Here is a 25,079-nt window from a genome sequence, read left to right as displayed (position 1 = left end):
TTATTAATTCTCCATCTACCTTCCAGTTGTTTGCTGTGTTGTTTGGTTTTGTGGAGTTCTTCAATGTACCAACTAGCCTGCTTCTGGGTTCTTCTTTGTGTATTGCGTTATCAGGAGATTAGGGACTATGCACATTTTGGGAGCCACTTGTCGAGCTGTTTGATGTCAGTATTTAGGTTGTCAGTGGGGTTGGGTTGGTTCTGATGCAGGGTGTTAGGCCAATTGGATTCCAAGATCTTGCCCAACTGCATCTGGCCAGGCTTGTGGTGGTGGGTTTTGATTGGGGTGGAATACCGATTTGGAAGTGGAAGATGATGTGACCAGTCCAGGGGAAAGATGTGGTTGTGGTGATTTTGTTGCTGTTGAAGGTAGCAAAAACTGGGACAAGGGTGTGTCCGGCTAGCTGTATGGATCTGGTGATGAATTGTGTCAATCAGATGTTTTCTAGGTTTTTGAGAAGCATGATTGGTGTTGTTTCTGCCTTCCAGATGGAAATTGAGGCCTCCTAGTAGGATTTAGTCTTTGGAGTCGAAGGCAAAGGGAGCAACAGTGTCTGTGATATTGTGGATGAAAGTAGCTTGTGATGACAGTGGTCGGTAGACTAGGGTGACATTTAGGGTGTAGGTTGTTCAGATTTGTAGTTTGAGATGTAGGTGCTCCGTGTAATGGGTAGCATTCTCTGAGGTCGTGGTGCAGTTGATTGAGCCTTTGAATATAATCACAATTTCTCCTCCTTTGTGGTCAGCCATGTTTCCTGAAGGAAGAGGAGGTCCAGGGTATTGTTGTCCATGATATCCCAAATTTGGATGTTGTGTTTGCTGAATGAGCAGGTGTTGAGGAGCAGGAGGTGTTGTGTGTGTAGTTTGTGTGGAAGGTGTGGTTGTGTTGGGTGGGACGCTGCATGTGAGGCAGCAGTGGGTGCAAGTGAAAGCTTCTTCTGTATTGTGCAGTGCGGTATGGCAGTAGTTGGTAGATCGGAGATCCAGACTAAAAGATTAGAAGAAAGTCATAGAGTAGCATACGGAGGCCGAATGACCAGGGTTAATGTCATCCAAGTGACGGCAGTCCAGGACAGGCTTACATACAGCGCACCAGCTGTGCGTGTCTGCTGTGGCTGACATTAAGTAGGTCGTGGGAGAAGCACAAGAGGCTGTGGATGGGGCTTAGCAGGAGTGTGGGACAGGAAGGGTGGCCTGGGAAGAAGCATGTAAGGAGTAGGGAGGAGAGAAAACAGGGCAGCAAGAGATGGCAGAGCAGAAGGCACAAGGCAAAAGAAGGCAACAGACATGAGAAATAGCAAAGAGTGAAAAGAGAGCACAGAGTGCAAAAATAGCAAAGAGAGCAACAATGAGAAAAAAGTGCAAAAATGAGAAAAAAGGGCAAACAGTTCATAAAAGTGCAAAGAGTGAAACAGAGAGCACATAGTGAGAGAAAAGAACAAAGTGCAAAGAGGAAGTGAAAGGAGAGCAACGAGTGAGAGGCAGATGAACAAGTCACAGAGTTCAGAGGCACAGAAGAGCTAGAGAGGGAGAGTCATGCTGGAGAAGATGCTGGAGCCTGAGGCGCATGTGCCGGGTCCCCAAAGGGCCTACATCAGCCAGCCAAGAAGGGTCTTGGCTGATGATTTTTGGGGCCAAATATAACAAAATAATGGATGGGTAAAGAGTGAATCAATCATCTTTTTCAGCTCTGGGTCCTGAGTGACCTCTTTCACAACTTGAGCTTCACTCTTATTGTCTCTTTGATATCACTCAGAACCCATTAGTGAAAAACATCCTGTTATTTACTGTTTTCCATCTATAAATCTATTGATTATGTTAATCTTTCCATCTGGTCTGTTTTTGTCAAACAAGGTCCGTCCAAACTACTTTTGAAAAAGGTCAACTAGGAACCCCGATATTTTCTAAAAAGAGACCTATTATTCTATTCCGTGCTGTTGCCAAATTCTTAGAAATTCATGTTGCTAAACAACTTTGTTCTCATCTGAAAAAAATCACCCCATTCTTTATAAGGCACAGACAGGATTCTGCCCTAACCTAAGCACTGAATGAGGTTAATTTCTCCCACTGATGTTCTTTACATGGCTGAGGATTCAGATAGTATCAATCAATGCCCTGTTTATGCTCACTTGATCTATCAGTGTCATTTGCTACTTTCACCCACAACCTTCTCATTTCCCACTTCTGGAATTATGCCATTGTAATGCACATACATCAATGGCTGGGCTGTAAAAATAAAGTGGATGCTCTGGTTTCTGCTGCTGTCCATTCTATTTCTGTCATATGTATGAGCTTAAATCTAGTCCTTCTTTTCATATGCCAGAGGCAAGTAAGCCATCATTTTTTTCCATTGATTGGGGATTACATTATTGCAATGCCTTACATCTTGGCATGAATAAAACCTTGATCTAACATCTATAATCGCTATAAAATCAAGCATCTTGGTTAGCCACTTTATCTGCTTGCTTTGTTAGACCAAAACCTTTATAGATATATCTTCTTTGGCTCTCTATCCAGTCTAGAATAAAAATCAAAATGATATGCATTGTGCACAAGTTCCTTTATGGTTCAGCATCATCATGACCCACTTTTAAGAGTTCTAGAAATGTGCCTACTGAATTATTATGTTCCCTTCTGCTCCACCTCCTCAAGGTTCCTCATTTTCAGAAATCCTCTATTGGAGGTTGTTTTTTTCCTGTCTGCTGGCTCAATTTGTGCAATGATCTTCCTATGGTCTTCAAAACTATTTCTACTCACTCTATCTTCAGGAAAGCTCTGAAGAATTCCATCATCTTCAAATATTCGCATTTGTGACTCTTCTTCAGCACCAAGACCCATCAGGGTGAAAGAATGCTGTATAAAACCCATTAAAAACAGAAGACTGGGATAATTGAGGAGAACCAGGTGAGGGTGGCAGAATGGTAAGTATTAGTTTTGTGATATATGAAGATGTGAGGAACATGATGTAAGTGGGTAGGTGTGGTATTTTTGTGAGTGGCTCCTTCATAACCTTTCTCATCCACCCCAGCTGATCCAATGAAACAACTTAGAGGGACGCTCATTGAAACCACATAAAATATACTTGTTGGTGAGTTGGCTATCATCTATGGGGAGTTTTATAACCACAGAATTCCAACTGGCATTACAAGCAACTAGAGATTTACCCTCATTGTCTTTGATTTCATCTGGAACCCCTTGATGTAAAACATGAAGAGGTTCATTCACAAAGGCATTTGCAGTGCACTATTACAGTACTACTCTTTTATGTACTCTTGCATGCTTTTGTGAATTGTCCTCAAAACATCTAAGTTGGGAATAAAATGGAAATACTCATATACAAAAGGTACAAATAGAAAGGCCAGAGCATTCTTTGCTTTTTTAGTAACAGTTGGATTTTTCAGGCCAATTCACAATGTTAATTAAGAGGACGTACATATGTACTTCTAAATGCTTTTGTAAATCAGCTCAAAAGAAATTATAGACATAAGGTTTTCAATAGGTGGGTGGTTTTCTACTAAGTGGTTTTAAATAAAATCCAATAGGCAAGAAAGTCAAGTCGTGCATAATGTCACCTGAACCATTGTGTTGTAAAACTCTACATTTATGACAGCTAACAAACTACAATTTTATGTTCTTATAATTCTGCTCCCTAAACCTTTTTCCTCTGCTCAGATCATGTGTGCAGGAATAGAGGTGAAATTGTAGTGCCCGCCCAATATGGGAACGGTGTCCTGTTGATCCATCACTACCCGTCCCTGTTATTCCCTAATTTATGTTACCCTTGTTTCATCAGATTTTTACCCGGTCAGTTGCTAAGTTGTGATCTGGACATTATGTGCAAATACTCGTTCAATGTATATAATATGGCACTGATCTTGTTCTTGATTTTTAATACACTTTATTTAGTTTATTTATGTTTTTTGTTCCTTAGAAACTACATCATCAGAAATGTATTTGGGCAACAAATTTAATGCATTCATTTACCAATTGAATCAGATGAATGATCATAAAAAATTAAACTCATTGAAAATCAACTAGAGTGTAAGAGTGTTATTGTCACACCAATTGTTAAGGAATAGCAATTGGAGAGACTGATATTAAATTAATGAACAACAGTTCAACCAAAGGATAAATCCTGCCACGGAGGGTGCTATTTCAATTGACTCACACCGATCATCAGAAGGTGCTACCCTTTTGCACACAATTACACTGAAAAATTGGGATTACTTTTTCGATGCACAAAGGAGTGCACTGTCACATTTTTATTTTTTTGCAGATACAGAAGTGTCATGGTGAACCATGTACAAAATGGCCTTAAATTAATCAAACTCCCTTTTTGTAATAAAGATCACCTATACCTGGTGTCCTACCACCCAATCATCAATGCTCTCTTTCCACCTCTTCCCTTAGTTACCATAAATACAAAAGAAAACCACCTAAATGGTGTATTACCATGTGGAAACACGGCCACCATGTGGAGACATGGCTCTGCTCTGTGCAGTTGTGCACCTGCAATGGGTGTCCATGTAACAAAAAATGACTTTTCCCAGTGCATGCACAAAGAGAGCAGCAGTAACAAACGAATTAGAAGATTCAAATCAATGCTCTATTTTTAACTAGAGGTGTCCCAGCCCGATAAAGGAAAGGGGTCAGAGATCCCCGAAAGAGTGCAGTGTGTGATGGCACTCTCCTATAGAGAGTCAGTGAGAACTCATTTCCCCCTCTGATAAGCTTCGTTGCCCCTGTGCACTTGACAGCAATATATCAGTTGCGCTAAGTCAAAGCCATTCCTTCATATGCCTAGGGTGATGCCTCTGTGGTAATGAGGTAATACTGCCTTTCATGAAATATGTCACAATGGGTATTTTAGAATGGGTGTGGCAATTATCTCCAGCTCCTCCTGTAACATAGAAGTTCAGTTTGGTGCAAACAGTTTGGTGTCCACTGCTCAATCATAAAGTGGTCCCTGTTGCCCTTCCAACCTCCCCCGCCCCACTTTTTATAGTGCTGTCCTCAACACTGAAAATAAACTTGTGCCTTGCTTACCTGAGAGGATAGCTTCTGGGCTACACACAGCTTCTCCTGTTGCTGGCGGAGCTTTCTGCCACTCACAGCATCTCCTGCAGCTCCTAGAGGGCCTCCTTAAAGGACACAAATAAGTACAGTTAGGGCTCCCTTGTTTAATATTGCAAGTGCTGATGAGAAGCACTTGTTGGAGCTGCTCGAGGAAGTGGAGGAGGCAACAAGCAGAGAGATTTAAGTAAAGGCGGTCTCTAACTAATAACGATAAACAACCAACAGCTTTGCACGCAAGTTAATCTAGAGCCCTGCTACACCATTATCGGCTGATGTTTAATTCATGGCAAGAAACAATATCTGATGGCTTCCCCTCTGCCTCATCAGAGTGCTTGTGTCCGTCCACAGATCCGAGCAGACAATTAAACACTAAGGGGGTCATCACAACCCTGGCGGTCGGTGCTAAAGCGGCGGTAAAACCGCCAACAGGCCGGCGGGAAAAGAAATTGAATCACGACCGTGGCGGAAACCGCCAACAAAGACAGCCACTTTAACACTCCGACCGCCACTGCGGTACAAACAAACAGCGCGGCGGTCACCGGCAACAGACAGGCGGTAGTCAAAGTACCGCCCACAGTATCACAACAGTCCAATCCGCCACCTTTTCCGGGGCGGATTCACCGCTGATAAAAACACGGCGGAAACAGGCATTTCGAAGGGAAAACGCTCACCTCTACACACCCCACGAGGAACGAGGACACCACGGACCCGGAACTGCAAATCCTCCCAGCCATAGTCTTCCTGCTCCTCTACCAGGAGAAGGTACGCCGGCGCAGAAGACAACAGTGAGTACTGCACCTACGACACAGGGAAGGGGGGAGGGAAAAAACAGTGACACACACACGCAACACCCCCACCCTCACCCACTACAACACACACACTAATACATATTTACACATCACAGTTACACCCCCCAGCTCCCCTGGAAGAATGCAAAGACAAAAGGAAATGACTGTAACCATTGAAATATATTGAAATACAGCAATCAAAAATATATACACACTAAAAACTATTATGTACAGCAAATTTACAAGTCCAGGCATTGTACCAGGCATTGTCCGTGGACCACTGGGCCCAAAAAACATGGGCAAAGCCCACACCGGATACCTGACCAAAACGGAGAGAACACTGCAGGGGCATCAGATAGCAAAACTACAGGCACCTCAGGGGGAAGGCAAGGGGGGCACCTCAGCCGGATGAGTGCACAACGCCAGATCCACGAGGGGGCTCCATGCCCACTGTTCCATCCTGGGGAGTGCAAAGCCACAGTCTCTCAAGTCTCTGCAGTGGGTGGGTTTCCCACTGTTCCATCCTGGGGAGTGCAAAGCCACAGTCTCACAAGTCTCTACAGTGGGTTGGTTTCCCACTGTTCCATCCCGGGGAGTGCAAAGCCACAGTCTCACAAGTCTCTACAGTGGGTGGGTTTCCCACTGTTCCATCCTGGGGAGTGCAAAGCCACAGTCTCACAAGTCTCTACAGTGGGTGGGTTTCCCACTGTTCCATCCTGGGGAGTGCAAAGCCACAGTCTCTCAAGTGGATAACAGTCTCCACTGGTTCTGGAGGGGGCCTGTTGGCCAGAGTGCTTCTTCCTGTGCAGGAATGAGGTAGTGGATGCATTTCTCCACTGGTTCTGGAGGGGGCCTGGTGCCCAGAGTGCATTATGCAGCCCTGTCCGACACAGATGCGGCACTGCCCCTGCCGCTCATGGGCCAGCGCTGCGTGAGATGGCGGTCCCTTGTTCAGCGGTGCTTGGGATAGCCGTGCCCTGTTCAGCGGTGCTTCAGATGGCGGTCCCCTGTTCAGCGGTGCTTGGGATAGCCGTGCCCTGTTCAGCGGTGCTTCAGATGGCGGTCCCCTGTTCAGCGGTGCTTCAGATGGCGGTCCCCTGTTCAGCGGTGCTTCAGATGGCGGTCCCCTGTTCAGCGGTGCTTGGGATAGCCGTGCCCTGTTCAGCGGTGCTTCAGATGGCGGTCCCCTGTTCAGCGGTGCTTGGGATAGCCGTGCCCTGTTCAGCGGTGCTTCAGATGGCGGTCCCCTGTTCTGCGGTGCTTGGGATAGCCGTGCCCTGTTCAGCGGTGCTTCAGATGGCGGTCCCCTGTTCAGCGGTGCTTGGGATAGCCGTGCCCTGTTCAGCGGTGCTTCAGATGGCGGTCACCTGTTCAGCGGTGCTTCAGATGGCGGTCCCCTGTTCAGTGGTGCTTGGGATAGCCGTGCCCTGGGATAGCTGTGCCCTGTTCAGTGGTGCTTCAGATGGCGGTCCCCTGTTCAGCGGTGCTTGGGATAGCCGTGCCCTGTTCAGCGGTGCTTCAGATGGTGGTCCCCTGTTCAGCGGTGCTTGGGATAGCCGTGCCCTGTTCAGCGGTGCTTCAAATGGCGGTCCCCTGTTCAGCGGTGCTTCAGATGGCGGTCCCCTGTTCAGCAGTGCTTCAGAATGCGGTCCCCTGTTCAGCGGTGCTTGGGATAGCCGTGCCCTGTTCAGCGGTGCTGCAGATGGCGGTCCCCTGTTCAGCGGTGCTTGGGATAGCCGTGCCCTGTTCAGCGGTGCTTCAGATGACGGTCCCCTGTTCAGCGGTGCTTGGGATAGCCGTGCCCTCTTCAGTGGTGCTTCAGATGGCGGTCCCCTGTTCAGCGGTGCTTCAGATGGCGGTCCCCTGTTCAGCGGTGCATGAAAGGGCGGTCCCCTGTTCAGCGGTGCTTGGGATAGCCATGCCCTGTTCAGCGGTGCTTCAGATGGCGGTCCCCTGTTCAGCGGTGCTTGGGATAGCCGTGCCCTGTTCAGCGGTGCTTCAGATGGCGGTCCCCTGTTCAGCGGTGCTTGGGATAGCCGTGCCCTGTTCAGCGGTGCTTCAGATGGCGGTCCCCTCTTCAGCGGTGCTTGAGATAGCGGTCCCCTGTTCAGCGGTGCTTGGGATAGCCGTGCCCTGTTCAGCGGTGCTTGAGATGGCGGTCCCCTGTTCAGCGGTGCTTGAGATGGCGGTCCCCTGTTCAGCTGTGCATGAGATGGCGGTCCCCTGTTCTGCGTTGCTGGCCATGCCGTGGTGCTCATGTGCCATCTGGCCTGTGCCTGGCGGGGCCCTCCTGCCCACCTGTCCTGTGGGTGCCGGGGCCCTCCTGGGCAGCTGTGCTGGGACTTTTGGTGGCCTCCTGGGCAGCTGTGCTGGGGCTTTTGGTGGCCTCCTGGCCAGCTGGGCTGATGGCGGTGTTGTTGGGCGTGCTGCCCTTCCCAGCCTTTCCTGCTCTCCTGTGGCCCTTCCCCACCTTGGCCGGTGTCCCAGCTGCCTCGACACTCCTGCCGGGAGCCCTGGTAGGGGTTTTTGTCCCTGGTGTCTTGACCCTCTGCCGCCGTGCACTGTCAATTTTTGGATGTTTCTGAGGGGGGGGGGCTGGCTGTGCTGTGGCTCCATGCCAGACTGGCTGCCCTGGTGGGCGGTGCACTCCAGTGACCATGTACGACATGCACCACCGGGCCCGGTGATGTAGTGGCTGAGGTGCTAGCTCTGGGCCTATGACATGGACGGGGTGGGGGAGTTTAGGGAAAGAGGTTAAGTTTGGAGAGGAAAGTTTTTTTGGGAGCAGTGGGACGGGTAGGTGTAGTGGGTATGGGAGTGGAGGAAGAGGTTGTGGTTGTAGGAGGTGTAAGTGGGGTGGCTTTGGGTGCAGGTGCCTGGGCTATAGGCTGTTGTGAGGTGGATGGCTGTTGGGTGGGTGGCTGCCTGCGTTTGTGTATCTTGGGAGGGGCGGCACAGACACACTGGGAGAGGACACAGGGGACGTGTAAATGGCAGTGGGGGTGGTGAGTGCACGTGTGCGGGGTGTTCTGGTGTGTGTGCTGCTGAGGGACGTAGTGGCTGAAGATGCTGTGCATGCAGGTGTGAGTGGAGACAAGACTGGCAGGGAGGAGGGAGACGTGGAGGAGGGGGACACAGTGGAGGCAGTGGATGTTGGTATGTCTGTATGTGGATGTTGCTTGTGTGACTGCCTGTGGGATGTGTGGTGCTTATGTCAGCGTGAGCTGCCCTTGGGTGTTGAGGTGTGTGCAGGCTGGTCTGATGGTGTGCTTGGGATAGGCAGAGGTACAGGGGATTGGGTCTGGGTCCGGGTGTAGGAAGTTGGAGGGGGGAGGCTAGACACAGGGACAATGGCTGCCATCAGTGCTGAGGCCAGAGATTGCAGGGTTCGATGAAGGGCAGCCTGACCAGAATGAATGCCCTCCAGATATGCATTGGTTTGGTGCACTTCCCTTTCTACACCCTGGATGGCATTCAAAATGGTAGACTGCCCAACAGTGAGCGACCTGAGGAGGTCAATGACCTCCTCACTGAGGGCAGCAGGGGTGACTGGGGCAGGGCCTGAGGTGCCTGGGGCGAAGGAGATGCCCACCTTCCTGGGTGAGCGGGCACGGGGCAAACGCTGAGGGGCTGCTGGGGGGGCGGTGCTGGTGCGGGGGTGGCGGCTGTACCTGTTGTTGCGGGGACAGAGATGTTGCCGCCACCACAAGGGACCTCCCATCAGAGGACGAGTCCGATCCACTAATGTCCGCTCGTGTCCCCGCCGTGGAGCTCCCCTCGCCCTCCGTCCCACTGGCGAATTCAGAGTCGGTAGTGTGGCCCTCCATGGCCATGTGGGATGCAGCTCCCTCGTGCTCCGGTGCCGCTGCTCCTCCGCCTGATGATGCTAATGCACACATGAACAGGAGTACCACAAAAAGGGGGGGGGGAAACAGAAGAAAGGCATGTTGAGTGCATGCACTCCCGCTACCGTTGGCGGACAGCACAGACATAGAAGCCCCCTGCACTACGCTGCGCACTTGGGGTCCACTTTGCAATCCCTGGGACATGGCCTAGAAGGCTATGGACGACATCTGCACACATAGGTGACACAGGCCAATAAATAGCCGTACTTGGCACCCTACAGAGGTGGGGAGCAGGGGCACAGGGCCGTGCCTCACGGAGGGGCCTAGCCTACGGAACTCGCCCTGCCCCAGGGATACCCACAGCCCTCCTCCCCCACCCAGACACCTCCACAGCGCACAAAGTTAGCAGAATGTGATTGTACTCACCCCCTTGTGTCTGCTGTGATGCCCTCACGCGCCCATCCAACTCAGGGTAGGCCACCGCCAGGATCCGGAACATCAGGGGGGTCAAGGTCCGACGGGCACCCCTCCCACGTTGGGAGGCCATCCCGAGCTGAGCCTCCGCCATCTTCCTGCTCCAGCGGCGAATGTCCTCCCATCTCTTCCGGCAGTGGGTGCCCCGTCTGTGGTAGACTCCCAGGGTCCGAACGTCCTTGGCGATGGCACGCCATATATCGTCTTCTGGTGGGCGCTGACCTATATGAAATGTACAGGGGGAGAAGAAAAGTAATTACCTTCTGCACCATCAATGTGAGTGGCCCCCCATCCCTACCCTTGCCATGTGGCACATGCACTCACCGTCGTTTCAAGCATGCCTCAATCTCTCCCCCCCCCATCTTTCATCCACCCCACTCAACACAGGCATAGGCCATACAGCATGCTCCCAGTGTATTTACCTGTTTGTCTGGAGGACCGTAGAGTAGCGCGTACTGGGAGAGGACCCCATCCACAAGCTTCTCCAACTCCTCCGATGTGAAGGCAGGGGCCCTTTCCCCAGTCGCATGAGCCATTGTCCCTTCCAGACCGAGGTCACAGCAGCACTTGCAGTGTAGGTCCTCTCCTGTGGAAGATCAGGTATCGAGTGAATTAACAGAGAGAAAATGGCGGTCACGTCCGCGGCGGTGCGTATCGCGACCGCCGGCGCACATCGTCATTGGCTCCTGAGACCCATAGGGTCCAATGTTAACCAATGCAGCATTGCGCCGCGATCTTCGACCTCCTACCGCCACGGTGTGCAACGCCAGCGCAGTTACCTCACATCCCATTGTCACACTTTACAGGTCAGGCAGCAGCCATTTCAGGGGCCCACATGCCTTACTTTTTGCACTGCGTCACACATACCTAGGCCTTGCATCCACACTCATACAAGCCATTCGATGGGTTAAGATCCGTGTTTTTTTAAAGCTGGGGTTACGTACCTCTGGGATGTTTGACTCTGTGCTCGCTGTTGTCCTTCATAGGCACCGTCCGCTGGGACATGTGAGGAGATGGCGGCATCCTCCGGTGTACAGACCGCTGGTGGACCTGTCGACAATTGAGGAGAGACATCTCATCCTGACATACAGGCTTGACCGTGCCACTATTCTGGAACTGTGTGCCCACCTGGAGCCAGACCTGATGTCACCTATCCGCCATCCCACAGGAATCCCCCCTCAAGTGCAGGTGCTGTCAGTACTCCATTTCCTAGCAAGTGGGTAATTTCAAACAACAGTGGCTATAGCATCAGGGATGTCCCAGCCTATGTTTTCCAACGTGTTGTCCAGAGTGTTGTCTGCCCTGCTGAAACACATGCGGAGCTACATCGTTTTCCCTGAGGTGGAGGATTTGGCTACAATGAAAGGTGACTTCTATGCCCTTGGACATATCCCCAACATCATAGGTGCCATTGATGGGACCCATGTGGCTCTGGTCCCCCCCCACAGGAGTGAACAGGTGTACAGAAACCAGAAGAATTATCATTCCATGAATGTCCAGATGGTATGTTTGGCAGACCAGTACATCTGCCATGTGAATGCCATGTTCCCTGGCTCAGTGCATGACGCCTACATCCTGCGGAATAGCAGCATCCCTTATGTGATGGGTCAGCTCCAGAGGCACCGTGTGTGGCTAATTGGTGACTCTGGTTACCCCAACCTGTCATGGCTACTGACCCCAGTGAGGAATCCCAGGACAAGGGCAGAGGAATGCTACAATGAGGCCCATGGACGAACTAGGAGGGTGATTGAGCGGACCTTCGGCCTCCTGAAGGCCAGGTTCAGGTGCCTCCATATGACAGGTGGATCCCTATTCTACTCACTAAAGAAGGTGTGCCAGATCATCGTGGCCTGCTGTATGCTTCACAACCTGGCTTTGCGTCGCCAGGTGCCTTTTCTGCAGGAGGATGGTCCAGATGGTGGTGTTGTAGCAGCTGTGGAGCCTGTGGAGAGTGAAGAGGAGGAAGACGAAGAAGACGACATAGACAACAGGAACACGGTGATACTGCAATATTTCCAATGAACAGAGGTAAGAATACAAACCGGCCTACTACATGTACTTAAACACTACTACCTCTGTACTGTCTGTCGTTTTCACCCAGTGTATGTTAACTGAGTTGTCACTTTCCCTTACGATTTCAGAGATCTGGGTCCCACAGTGTGACATCTGCTTTGTTTCCCCATGGACTACAGCTGTGTGACATTGGTATGTTGGCATCACAATGTAAATAAGCATTTTGGCACTGTAATTACAGATAACTATATTCACATTCACAGACAGACTCCAGATTGTTTTGTGCAATAACGGTGTTTATTAAGGTGCAAATTATTGGAGGGGGGTTGTAAATTTGTGAGGGGTGATGGTGGAGGAATGTCCATGGCAGAGTCCAGTCTATTAGTCTCACAGGTGCATTGTCCAAATGGGTCTGGGAAGTGGAGCTGTGGCAGTTTAAGGATGGACAGGGTGACAAGGTGGGACAGTGGGATGACTATCAGGGTGGTATCCTTTCTTGGCGGGGGTCTTGGCATCTTACTCTGTCCTCTTCCTGGATCTCTGGGACCGCTTGCAGGGTGGTTCTCCTTCTGCAGGGGGTGGGGTGCTGGTGGCCTGTTGGTCCTGTGTCGGTGCCTCCTGTCCACTAGCGCCGGCGGAGGTGGTGGGCAGTTCTTGGTCCATGCTAGTGTCAGGGGCCCTTTGTGGTGCCACAGTGTCCCTCAAAGTGGTCTCTACCAGATTCAGCACCCCTACGATGGTGCCCAGGGCGGAGCTGATGGTTCTGAGTTCCTCCTTGAAGCCCAAATACTGTTCCTCCTGCATGCGCTGGGTCTCCTGAAACTTGGCCAGTACTGTAGCCATTGTCTCCTGGGAGTGGTGGTATGCTCCCATGATGGAGGAGAGGGCCTCGTGGAGAGTGGGTTCCCTGGGCCTGTCCCCACCCTGTCACACAGCAGCCCTCCCAGTTCCCCTGTTTCCCTGGGCCTCTGTCCCCTGGACCGTGTGCCCACTGCCACTGCCCCCAGGTCCCTGTTGTTGTTGGGGTGGTGGGTTAACCTGGGTGCCCTGTAGTGGTGAACACACTGCTGCTTGGCGTGTCCTGGAGACAGAGGTGTGGGCCCGCTGGGTGGGTGCTGTGCTGGTGTTTCCAGAGGGGGGTAGGTCTGCAGTGGCCTGTGGCTGTGTGAGGGGAACCGACTGTCCCGAGGTCCCCGATGGGCCGTGCTGGTCATCTAGATCCAGGTCGACAGAGCTGCAGTCATCACTGTGGGCTTCTTCTGGGGGGGGTGGACATTTGTGGACCCTCCTGTGCGGTGACGTTGCGTAGGGGTCCTGCAGGGGTATAAAAGCATGATTATTGCATCTGTGTGTGTAATGGTGTGCAATGGGTGGGTGCCCGTGTCCCTCAGTGCTTGCATTCCTGTGTGGGGGCTTTTGTGTCAGTGGTTTGGGGGGGGTATGGGTATGTGCAGTGGGCATGCTTTGGTGATGGGTGTCCATGCTTTGTGGTCGCATGCAGGGCTTGGTGTTGGGATGGGTGGGTTGTGATGGTGGGACATTTGCAAGGAGTAGGAGTGATGGGGGTGAGGCTGAGGGTGGGGGTATGTGTTGGCATGCAGGTGGGGTGGGGGGGATGAAGTAGTGAAGATGTGACTTACCAGAGTCCATTCCTCCAGATACTCCGCCGAGGCCCTCAGGATGCAGGATCGCCAAGACCTGCTCCTCCCATGTGGTAAATTCTGGGGGAGGAGGTTGGGGTCCGCCGCCAGTCTTCTGCACTGCAATCCGGTGTCTGGATACCACGGAACGCACCTTCCCCCGTAGGTCGTTCCACCTCTTCCTGATGTCATCCCGATTTCTTGGGTGCTGTCCCACTGCGTTGACCCTGTCGACAATTCTGCTCCATAGCTCCATCTTCCTTGCAATGGACGTCTGCTGCGCCTGTGCTCCGAATAGCTGTGGCTCTACCTGGATGATTTCCTCCACCATGACCCTGAGTTCCTCCTCCGAAAACCTGGGGTGTCTTTGCGGTGCCATGGGGTGGTGTTGGTGATGTGTGGGGTGGAATGTGAGGTGGTAAGTGTGGTGATGTGTATTGGTGTGTTGTGTGAAGTGCGTGGTATTTGTGTGGGTGATGGTAATACGTGCGTCTGGGTGCTCGATTCTTCTATATGGTCTCTCTCTCTGTGCGTCGTCCCGATTTTTTTGTGGTGGGGGTTTGTGGGTGATGTGGGTGTGTGTTTTATATTGTATTGGGTGTGTGGGAGTGGTGTTTGTATGTGTATCAGGTGTGTGTATGTGGATTTGTCCAATGTGGCGGTGTTTTGGAGATGTGTGTGTATTTTGAGCGCGACGGTGTGTACCGCCAATGGGATACCGCGGTTGAAAGACCGCCGCGTGGGTTCGTGTGTCGTGATAGTGTGGGCGTATTTCTGTTGGCGTGACGGTGTCAGTTTGGTTATCGCCAGTTTATCGCTGGCCTTTGGTGTGGCGGACTTCTGTGGGTGTCCGTATTTTGGCGGTTTCCGAGTTGTGGGTCATAATGACCGTGGCGGTTTGCCGCGGCAGTGTGTTGGCGGTCTTCTGCATGGCAGTAAGCGGCTTTTACCGCCAATGTTGTAATGACCGCCTAAGTACTTAAGGAGTGGGAGCCCAGAGACAGAAGAGCAACACTAAGGACATTTAGATTGCAGGGGTGCTTAAATGATAAAGAATTTATGGCCTTTTCCACTTTCTGGCTAACATGTTGCTGTGCCCCAGCTCTCCTTTGGCCTGTGGGGGCTGTGGTGGCAGCCGTTGGAGGCAGAAGGCATAATAGTGGATGATAGGCTTTTTTCCACAGGCTTCTAAGGCTGTGGTTTTTCTCCTCTATTGGCCCTTTCAAAACACATTTTCTCCACTGAACCCAACTCTGTTGGGGAGCTTAGAGGGTTTGGGTGTAAGAATGATTTCCACTCTGTAGATATGTGTAAGCTTAATTCTTAACAGCCCCATCCACCATGCAGGGAATACAAATCCAAGTACGTCACACTGCTCCAGAGCTGTGCCTCAACTGAAGCTCAGCATTCTAACACATCATACAGTAACATAATCTAGAATGTACATTCCCCTAGGTTCTACATTGGATAATGGAAATGGCCCATTACCACACACCTTCCCCCTTAATAATCTAAAACAAAATATAGATGAAAACAATACAAAACAAAAGAACAAATATATCTATGTAACAAAATAACATACTAATATAAAGACAACCTAATGAAAACTGCACGATCGGTTATGAATTATTTATACACACACATATTCATTCAATGTCAAAGGCTTATTTATGACTCTGCCACACCTACCAATCTTATTTTTCCGCTGACTCACTACATTTCTGTTATTTACAGACACATTGGTTTTATTACTTTCTTGAACTTTACTCTGGGAAATTACTTAATTGCTTTCTGAGTTTGGGCAAATTACACCATTGTTACTGTTTGGTAAAACTTAAATCTCTTCCATTAAATCATAATTCCTTTGATTCAAATAATGTAATTCTTGTTTGCATTTAGCCAATCATCTTAAATGCCATATTTTACAATTGCTAAAGAGCGCTGAATAACAAAACAATTTACACGCTCTCGTGGGATTAGAACATTTCTTTACACCTTTATGTACTTTCCTGTCTTTCTTCACTTTGACCCAAGGACCTATTTCAATTTTTACCATTTTGACACCCTATTTCTTGTTGTACCACTCTTTGTATGCTTGTGTAGCTGCCAAAAGTTTATTTTTCACACTTTGAGGAGACCAATCTGCTACTCAGCTTGCCAGTAACAATGCTACATTTTTACCAATACTTTCATGTCCTTTCATCACTGTTGTGAGCCGATATGCCCATATCATTTTCTTCACTTCCGTTTCCCACTTTCAACCATCACTTACAGCTAATTGTATTGCAAACTCTATGACAAAGTTAAAGCATTCCACTAAAACGCTCCCTTCAGGATGATACACTGAAGTGGTTTTATGACTAATGCCATTTCTTTCCAAAAATGATTTGAATGCCTCAGCTACAACTATGAACCATTGTCAGATACAATGCACTTAGGTAAACCTTCCTTCAATAGCATTCTGTCGAGAAATTGTATAACACTTTCACAATCTGCTTTGTCCACTAATTCTATTTCTGGACATTTAGACAAATGGTCCATCACTAACATAACAGATGTATTCTCATATTTTTCATCCTCAACAGAACCAGTAAAATTTATCCCACAATTTTCCCATGGCATATTTGGACATGCAATTGGTGACTGAGGCGGATTGTATGTTTTTTGTGTTTTATCACATCTGTTGCAATCTACACACTCAATTACCAATCTTTCAATACCACCATCTCATCTAGGCAACCAATACGTATTCTTTGTTCTTAATTTTGCCTTTGAAATGCTTAAGCGTCCTTCATTACACACAACCTGAGGTTTGTTTTCCGTAAAGATATAGGCGGAACAACTTTTCCACACCTTTACAACAAACACTGTTCTTCACTTAATTCATTTGCAAACTTCCCAAAACATACATTCTCTTTGGTTTATTTTCCCTTTTCTCAGGCCATCCATTGCTCACATGCAACAGTATATTTGCAGTACCTTATCTAATTTCATTTGTTCTCTGCATTTATCCTTACTGATGCCAACCATTCCCTCTTCAAATAATCCAGCCACACACCCTTCATCCATATATTCCTTATCAGCTCTATCAGAGGGTAGAGGCATGCAACTTAGAAAGTCAGCCACTCTATTCCTGATCCTGGGAATATATTGTACCTGATAATTGAACCCTAATAATTTTATAGACATTCCAGGTAACCTGGGTGATGCTTTTTTGTAAACCAGTTGTAGTACGTACTTTGGTTAATGATTTGTGATCTGTTCTTACTGTCACACTGTATCCCCACACATACTATTGTTAACGCGTCCCTTTATGACTAATTTATACATTCGGGGACTCATTTTAGGCCAATGAATCTTTTTACCCTGATTGAAGACACCTTAGGACGAGATAGCTAATCAACATGTCAATCAATATGTCAATAATGTCATCAATATTTACTATATCAATACAATTCACCTTAGTCAATGACATTTAATAAGACTCAGAAGCCACCATGACCTTACAGTCATGATTAACCACACCAGTTTAGTGTGAATTTTGTAAGGTTTATTTCCTATTGATTACAATTCTATTAGTAAGTTTATTAGTCTCAAAATCAAGAAACTCATTAGCATAGTCACAATATGGCAACTCTGATAAGATTTCATCAAAGCAAGAATCACGAATATTAGAACATAACACGGCGTCAACATAGGTTATCCTTAGCAGAGTAACATTAGCGCATTATTCAACAAAGCATAGATTCGGTCATTTGTCTATTTGCGTCATTTAGTGAACCCCTTAACTAACCTCGAATTAGCATTGGCATGTTGGGCTTCATGCAAAACAATTTAGCAACAACAATTTGGAAAACCTCTAACTATGGTCTCTGTCAAAAGGAAGCAGTTGGTACCTAGAAAGGAAAAGCAAACAGACAATCTCAATTTCATTGTCATATAGTTACCCTCCGTCTTTGGGTCAGCACTCAGGTTCTGACTTCGTCCTCAGGACATCAGTTAGTTCGCTATCAGCCAGGAACTCAGCTCAGGCAGAAAGGGCAAAGGGTACTTCCCTCATAAGGAGGTAAAGTATAAACGGGCAATCTAAGGACAAGGATGGTTCTAAGTAAAATTAGCAAGTCACTAAGCAAAGTGACAAAGTGTCTGGATCATAGCAAATCGCATCAGCATCTCCCTAACTATTCTCTCGCCTCTGGTCTCTCTAGTTCTGTCTAGTTCTCTTTTACTTCCTGGTGTCAAGGGTTTTTATCCCATTTTCGTTGTACATTCCCCTAAAATTTGGTTGGACAAGGGGTTGCACCCCACTATATCCCTCCAATTATCTTCAAATTAGCTCATCGAATTTGTCACCCCATAACAGTTCTCACGTATTTTATTTGTCCTTATGATTGACGTCTTTAGCGGGTGGAATGTCCGGTATGATTACATCCTCTAGTGGTCTTTTGCACATCTTCAGTCAGTGGCTCCATTGTCTGTACCGGTTCAGGCGACCTTGTTTCTGCTACTAGTCTACAGTGTTGCATTCAACTAAAATGTTTCTACAAGCAAGATGAATTTCATGAGAACGGATCTACTACAGTTACATTCAGCTTCTAGTTTGGAGAAAACAAGAGTTCATGCCCTTCAGCAAGTCAGGACACTGCACGTTAGAAAAACACATTTAATATGAGAGTCAGGCAGCTAGGCCTCAACTCATGCTAACTAAAGCCTAATGATTCATTAAAAGAAACTTAACGTATAACCTATTATTATTAGTTCAAAATCATCTCTTGTATGACATTTCAACATTATTAGTCAGTTTCATTAATCCCCGTATATATTGATGGCCACTCCCCGTGGGCAAATTTCAAGCGCACGTTTTAGCAAAACATATTAATAAATTTTCTATGCGGCATTATTATACATTAGTCCATAAACATTTCATGTTAATATTGTTATATAAGCTCTGCCTTGGATAATACCCAGGAGGCAAAACCTACAATCCATTCAGTATCATTATCATCATAGTGAGATAGTGCTACACCCAAACCTTTTCTACTTGCTTCTGTTGTAATGTATATTTTGCATGTTGGATCAAATCCTTCTATAAATGGTGCATTACTTATCTCTGATTTAAGTTTCACAAATTCCTTTTGACAATCTGGTGACCATATAAATCTTACTTTGTTTCCAAGAAAGTGCCTAACAGCATATGTTTTTTCAGAGAATCTTTGAAAAAAGATCGCATATAACTCTACAAGTCCTAGAAAAGCTCTAACATCATTTTTGTTTAGGGGTGCTGGTGCACTCTGAACAGGATCTACCAAATTATTTCTGAGTTTTATTTTTTTCCACTTGTTTTATGCTCTAGGTAGTTTACTTCTCTCATTGCAGATTTGCATTTCCCATTTTCCACCATAAGCCCCTTGTTCTAAAACATTTCCATCACTTGTTTCAATCTTGCATGGTGTTCTTCTTTGGTTTTCCCATAATTAATACATCATGTTGGAAAAACATTACACCCTTCATGTCCTCAAATAAATTACTCATCAGTCTTTAAAACATTGCTGCTGATGCCGATCAAAAAGGTAATTGTAAAAATTGAAAACACCCCAAAGGTGTGATAAACATTGTCATTTTCCACTTATCAAGGTGTAACATCACCTGATGATATGCATATTTTAAATCTAACAAGGAAAACCAATTTATTTCTCTTGTATTCACAAACATTTCATTAATTTTTGGCATGGGATACTGATCAACCATTGTGTTTTTATTCAATTCTTGTAAATCGACACATAACGTAACTTTGACATTTGTGTGTCTCACTACTACCTAGGGAGATGTCCATTCATCAGACTCCACCTATTTAATTATTTCATCCTGAACCAATTTTTTTAACTCTTGAGATACCTCTTCTCTGACAGAAATTTGTGAATGCATGAGTAGCACTTGCTTTAAGTTCAATTTAAAGGCAGAAACAATTCCCTGAAAATACTATGGGATAACCCGCCATCATGTGCTTCATATCCTTACTATCATCATCAGTAGCTACTGATAATACCAGCTGTGAACTATTGGGATCCAAAATTATTCCCAAATCCCCCTAGTCAAACCATCCAAGTACAGAATGGCTTTTTTCCGCTACACATAATACTTTCACCAGTATCACTTCTGGCTTTTATCTCAGGAATCTCCAATTGATCACACAATTCCTTTACAAATTTGTCGTCCCACATATTCTTATTGATAATAGTGAACGGTGATCCAGAATCCGCAACCACCCTCACCATAACACCTCACATTGTGAACTCACACAGGTCTTTTCCTTGTGACATGTACAACATCAAGAATATCATATTCAGTATAAAAAACACCACTCTTTTCTGCATCTTCTTCATGTGGATCCGAACTAGATTGAGATTCCTCCTGAATGTATTTGACCTTACTGGTCATTTTCTTTCTATATACCCTCGCATAGTGCCCCAAAATTCCACAAATTGAACACTTTTGGCTCTTAGCAGAGCATTTCTTATAAAATGCTATATGTTCTAGACTACCACAATGATAACATTTCTTTTGTCCCACAGTGTCATTGGATTTGTTTTTCATTTTGTCATCCCCCAACTTATGTGTTGCTTTTGTAGAATAGTTACTTTTATCTTTTTTCTCTGTTTTAACCAGATGAATCTCTTTTAAACTTGCCATTCGCCAACAACAGCTTTTGCACATCTGCCTGTAAGTTGTGCTTTCTTTAATAGCGCAATGACATCTTTCAACCAAGCTTTCCCATTAACCCACAGTTTGTCTTGTATATTGGGATTACTAGCATGCATCATGATTTGGTCACGGATGAGTTCCTCTTGCAAGACCACAAATCTACATGCTTCTTTAAATAGTTGCTTAAGCGCTGACACATACTCATCGACAGTTTCAGATTTTCCTTGTTTCCGCTGGTAACATTTATATAGATCCACTGCTATGCGCATTACAGGAGATGATTGGGCATCAAGATCCTCCACATCGCCTACACCTTCTTATCTAGTTTTCTTATCCATTTCATTGTACATTTTTAATCCATCAGGACCAATGCAATGCAATAATATTTTCTTTTCCCAAGGAAAATCTTCCTCCTCAAATGTCACAACATAATTGCAAAAATATTCTTTCCATTCCTGTCATCTCATCGTAGGTTCGCCTTTAGCAGAAAGGAAGGCCTGTCGTGTGGGTATATTCAATGAATTCACAGCACACATTTTTCCTTATGTAGAAAACCCCTGTAAGTGGATTTCCCACTGTCTTTACACAGATCCTTATAGCTTAGTTCACTTTAAGATCAGTCAAAATGTTATGCTTTCGTGAGCTTGAATGCTGCAGCGCTCATTCCAGATGGTGTGCTCAGTAGAGCTGGACACCAAAATGTGTATTATACTCAATACTCCTTTCTCTTCAGATCACACTCAAAATGTGTGAAACGTGACAGATGGGATAGCACACATGTACTACGTGAAAAAAAATGTGCCTGTAGACAAAGCGCATGTAAACTTGAGAATTATACCTTAGGGTCGGTCACCACCTCATGCGCAGCACTCCGATAGTCCTTTTGACTAAAATATCTTTGGACTGATCACTGCCACGGCACTCCCACAATGATCTGACCTCGGCAGTTTAATTTCAAGGCTCTGCAGAGTTTCAGATTGTCAGCACGCAGTGCTTTACGAGGTCACATTCATGACCTTTCAACAGACAATCCTATGTGATCCACGTAGCACAGCCTGCAAATGCTGACATAAAAGTAGCACACAGAATGTGTTGCCGACATGGCTTTGAATTACGCTGGTAGCCCGTGTATACCACGCACCTGATGCTGACCACATCACCGACCAGGGAAAAAACACTGACGATCAGTAAGTTCATAATTAACCTAGAAAATATCCAACTATTTTGGCAGATTGTATACAATCCAAATACCTTGCCAGGTCGTGGGCATGCTATGCCGATCTCACCAGCCATGCAATTACCGAAGGCAAATAGTCAAATGCGATCCCTGGAATATTGCTTAGTTGCCAATGGTGTTGGGGCTGGAAATATGACCTATTCCGACCTTTTTTCCTCCTCGCCAATTCTGTAAGAACGATTTCCACTCTACATATGTGTAAGCTTCTTTATTACCAGCCTTACACCATTCAGGGAATACAAATCCAAGTATGCCTCACTGCTCCAGAGCTGCGCCTCAGCTGAAGCTCAGCATTCTAATACATCATGCAGTGACATAATATAGAATGTACAGTCACCCAACTTCTACATTGGATAAATTAAATGGCCCATTACCACATTGGGTGTGTATCAGGGTGGTTACGGTGGTTTTGTGTTTGTGGTCACAGACCTTTGCACCGCAGTGAATACCAGATTTACTCGGTTTGCTACTGGTCTTTGGAGGCATTTGCTGAAAATAATGTTCCCTGCCTTTGTGTGGAGGTAGCAGCAATTACCAGAAGGTAGGAGATAAGTGTATGCTACCCTCTAAGTTCAGACTTTGCAAATTTTAATCTAACTTACTCAGGAAGTGGAAAGGGAGAGCCAGCCCACTTACTCCACTCCAATTCTGCATTCAAAACAACCATATGACGCTCATGCAGTACCCTATAAGAACACAGTACTGGTGCAAGCAGGTAAATCGATGACAAAATCACTCAAGGGATGTCCGCTACTGTTTGTGGGAGAAACTAAGAAGTGACTCATAAGTCTCCCCTATTCGACTCTATTCAGAAGTTTATTACTAAACACTAATGCAACTTCCAATCCACCTCATGTGAAATAAATAGGTGAATTTCAAGGGGGGTGGGGGGGGGGAAGTTAATGAACTTATTCCATCTAAGAGAACTTCAGATGAATCAATTGATGTCTCCTCCATATCAGATTTGGTTCTCAAAAGAGGACCCTAGATTATCTTCCCTCCATGTTGACATATGCCAGTCTTTAATAGATTTAACAGTGATCCCTCCAACCTTAATTTAAGAAGTGATCAGCCATCCCAGATCGTGATCTCTACTTCTCACGCTGGCCCTTCCCAAAATTAACCACATTTAGAGCAGAATAAGTTAGCGTCACCCTCCTTATCATCCTTGATGAATGGCCACTGTACATCTACTTAATCATTATTAGTTGTGGTCCTGTTAATGCAAAAACACTGCAGGGAATCCTAGAAATCTTGGCTGTGGTAAATACTGATAAACAAAAACACACTGGCCCTCTTCAGAGAGTTTCTTCAGAATAGGGGAAAGTGAGTACTTGTTTACCAATGCTAATTTGGCCAAAGGACGGAAATTATTTGTTAGTTCACTTTCCCACCAATGAAACTCTGGAGCCGTGTAGTAGGACCCAAAGTCCTTCTCCATTCCCTATTCATTCTACTAGCATTGAGGCAATTGATGTTGGTAAAAGAAAAATATTGTAGCCTATGGCTGCTTACAGTTTTCTTCACATAATAATCCCTGGGTTGCTAGGATGAAATGGATATTATTATCGATAAAAAAGTGGCTAAAAATCTTAAAAGTGCAACTCTGGGGCAGGGTACAAAAAGACTTTAATAGAAATCAGAACAGTGAGCTTTTAACCCTCAGGTAGTATTAATTCAGGTTGGCCAAGTCAAAGTAAACCTAAAAAGACCAGTAGTGCACTTGCCAAAAAAAGACAGACTTAAAAGGTCCCAAAAAATCAAGAAATGCTTGGTTACTGACAATTCGATTAGGCAACAACAACTAAAAGAAGCATTCCATAAGTCTTTCTCAGTTCCAGGTAATATGAATCCTGGAGGGTCTAGCAAACATGGAATATTATTTCACAGCAATAGCCCCTCACATCAAAAGTCCCCTGGACAAGAGTTATTTTTTGGAAAAATTAGAAAAGGAAAAAGGCTAAGAATTTGCATCCCCTAAATAGATATAACCTGCTTTTTGTTTTTAAACAAATTCTCATGTTAGCTCAAATGTTATCTGTGGACTTATACAGCTGTAGGTTTTCAGACTGGAGATGAGGGCAGAGAACTGAAAAAAATACATTTTATCTTTCCCTTGGTTGCAAATATAGTACTATGTTCCAAAGAGAAAATGTTATCATTACGATTGATCACTATTCCTCCAGGGGTGGAAAGTAAGGAGAGCATTATAAATTACACCCTAGTCTATCACATTTCTGTATCATTCGAAAAGACGTTTCATTTAAATGGTGCATTGCAATATACATGAACAAAATGTGCAAGTTGATTTTAATGTTTTAAAGCAGTTGCATATAATCATTGTTTGGAATTATGTTATGTTATAATGTTTTAAAAGTATTATTCCGTATAATCATTTTGTATTTCAACTATAAGCAACGGAATTAATTTAACAGGAAGTATATTCATATTTCTTTAACTTGGCTGGAGCGGAGGCCAAAATAATTTTCTTGTCTGACCTTTAACGTGAAGCTATTTTTGCAATGTTTTTCTAGTGATGCAGGTGTCAGTATTCAAGGTTTAACTAACAAAGAGTCCATTGTATTCAAGAGATAAGAAGATTTACAAAAGGCACTGTTATTCTTGAGTGGAGTCATCTGGAATCTAAAGTTCCTGGGAATGTGAGGGGGTGCAAGGTCGAAGTAGAGAGTTTCTGAAGTCAAGCTGCCAATTAAAATTAATTTAATGATCTGTCCTTTAGTGAAGATGCCTTTTAAATGATGTAAACTTTGTAGAATGGGGGCTTAAAAGAGTGATCAATTCAGTGAAAGTTTTAGATTCCCTTTGTCCTTTGCAAAGAGCAGCCCTTACTGAGATTTTCCTTATACTTAAATTCTCTCTGGCTTCATGCTGCTGTACGTCTCTTAACAGAAACTTTTACAGAAGATTCTGTTTGCTTATTCTTTACTTAGAGACCTTAGCATCAGAATAATGATCTTAGATTAAATGGTTGGGCAAGTGAAGTTGATTTCTGATTTTCTGCATTATTGCTATTGAGATACATGTCTTTTATATGCTTTTGAAATTTAATATAGCACAACGATTTAACTCGCATTTGGTGATTGTGTATCTCTACACTATGGTTTTGAGACTCATTTCTGTAAATTTGACTTTAATTCTGTAATAAAGCCCTTTGAAACTTAAGATGATCTCTGAGACTTAATGTGTGGCTCCCTGAGTTGCTCTGTAACGTTTCTAATTTACAAATTTTTAGGTTCACGTTTTCCCTCAGAACTGAGAAGAAAAGATTCATCAGATTCCAAGAT

This window comes from Pleurodeles waltl, chromosome 10 (assembly GCF_031143425.1).
Source record: "Pleurodeles waltl isolate 20211129_DDA chromosome 10, aPleWal1.hap1.20221129, whole genome shotgun sequence".
Lineage (NCBI taxonomy): Eukaryota > Metazoa > Chordata > Amphibia > Caudata > Salamandridae > Pleurodeles > Pleurodeles waltl.
This window is presented reverse-complemented; position numbering follows the sequence as displayed.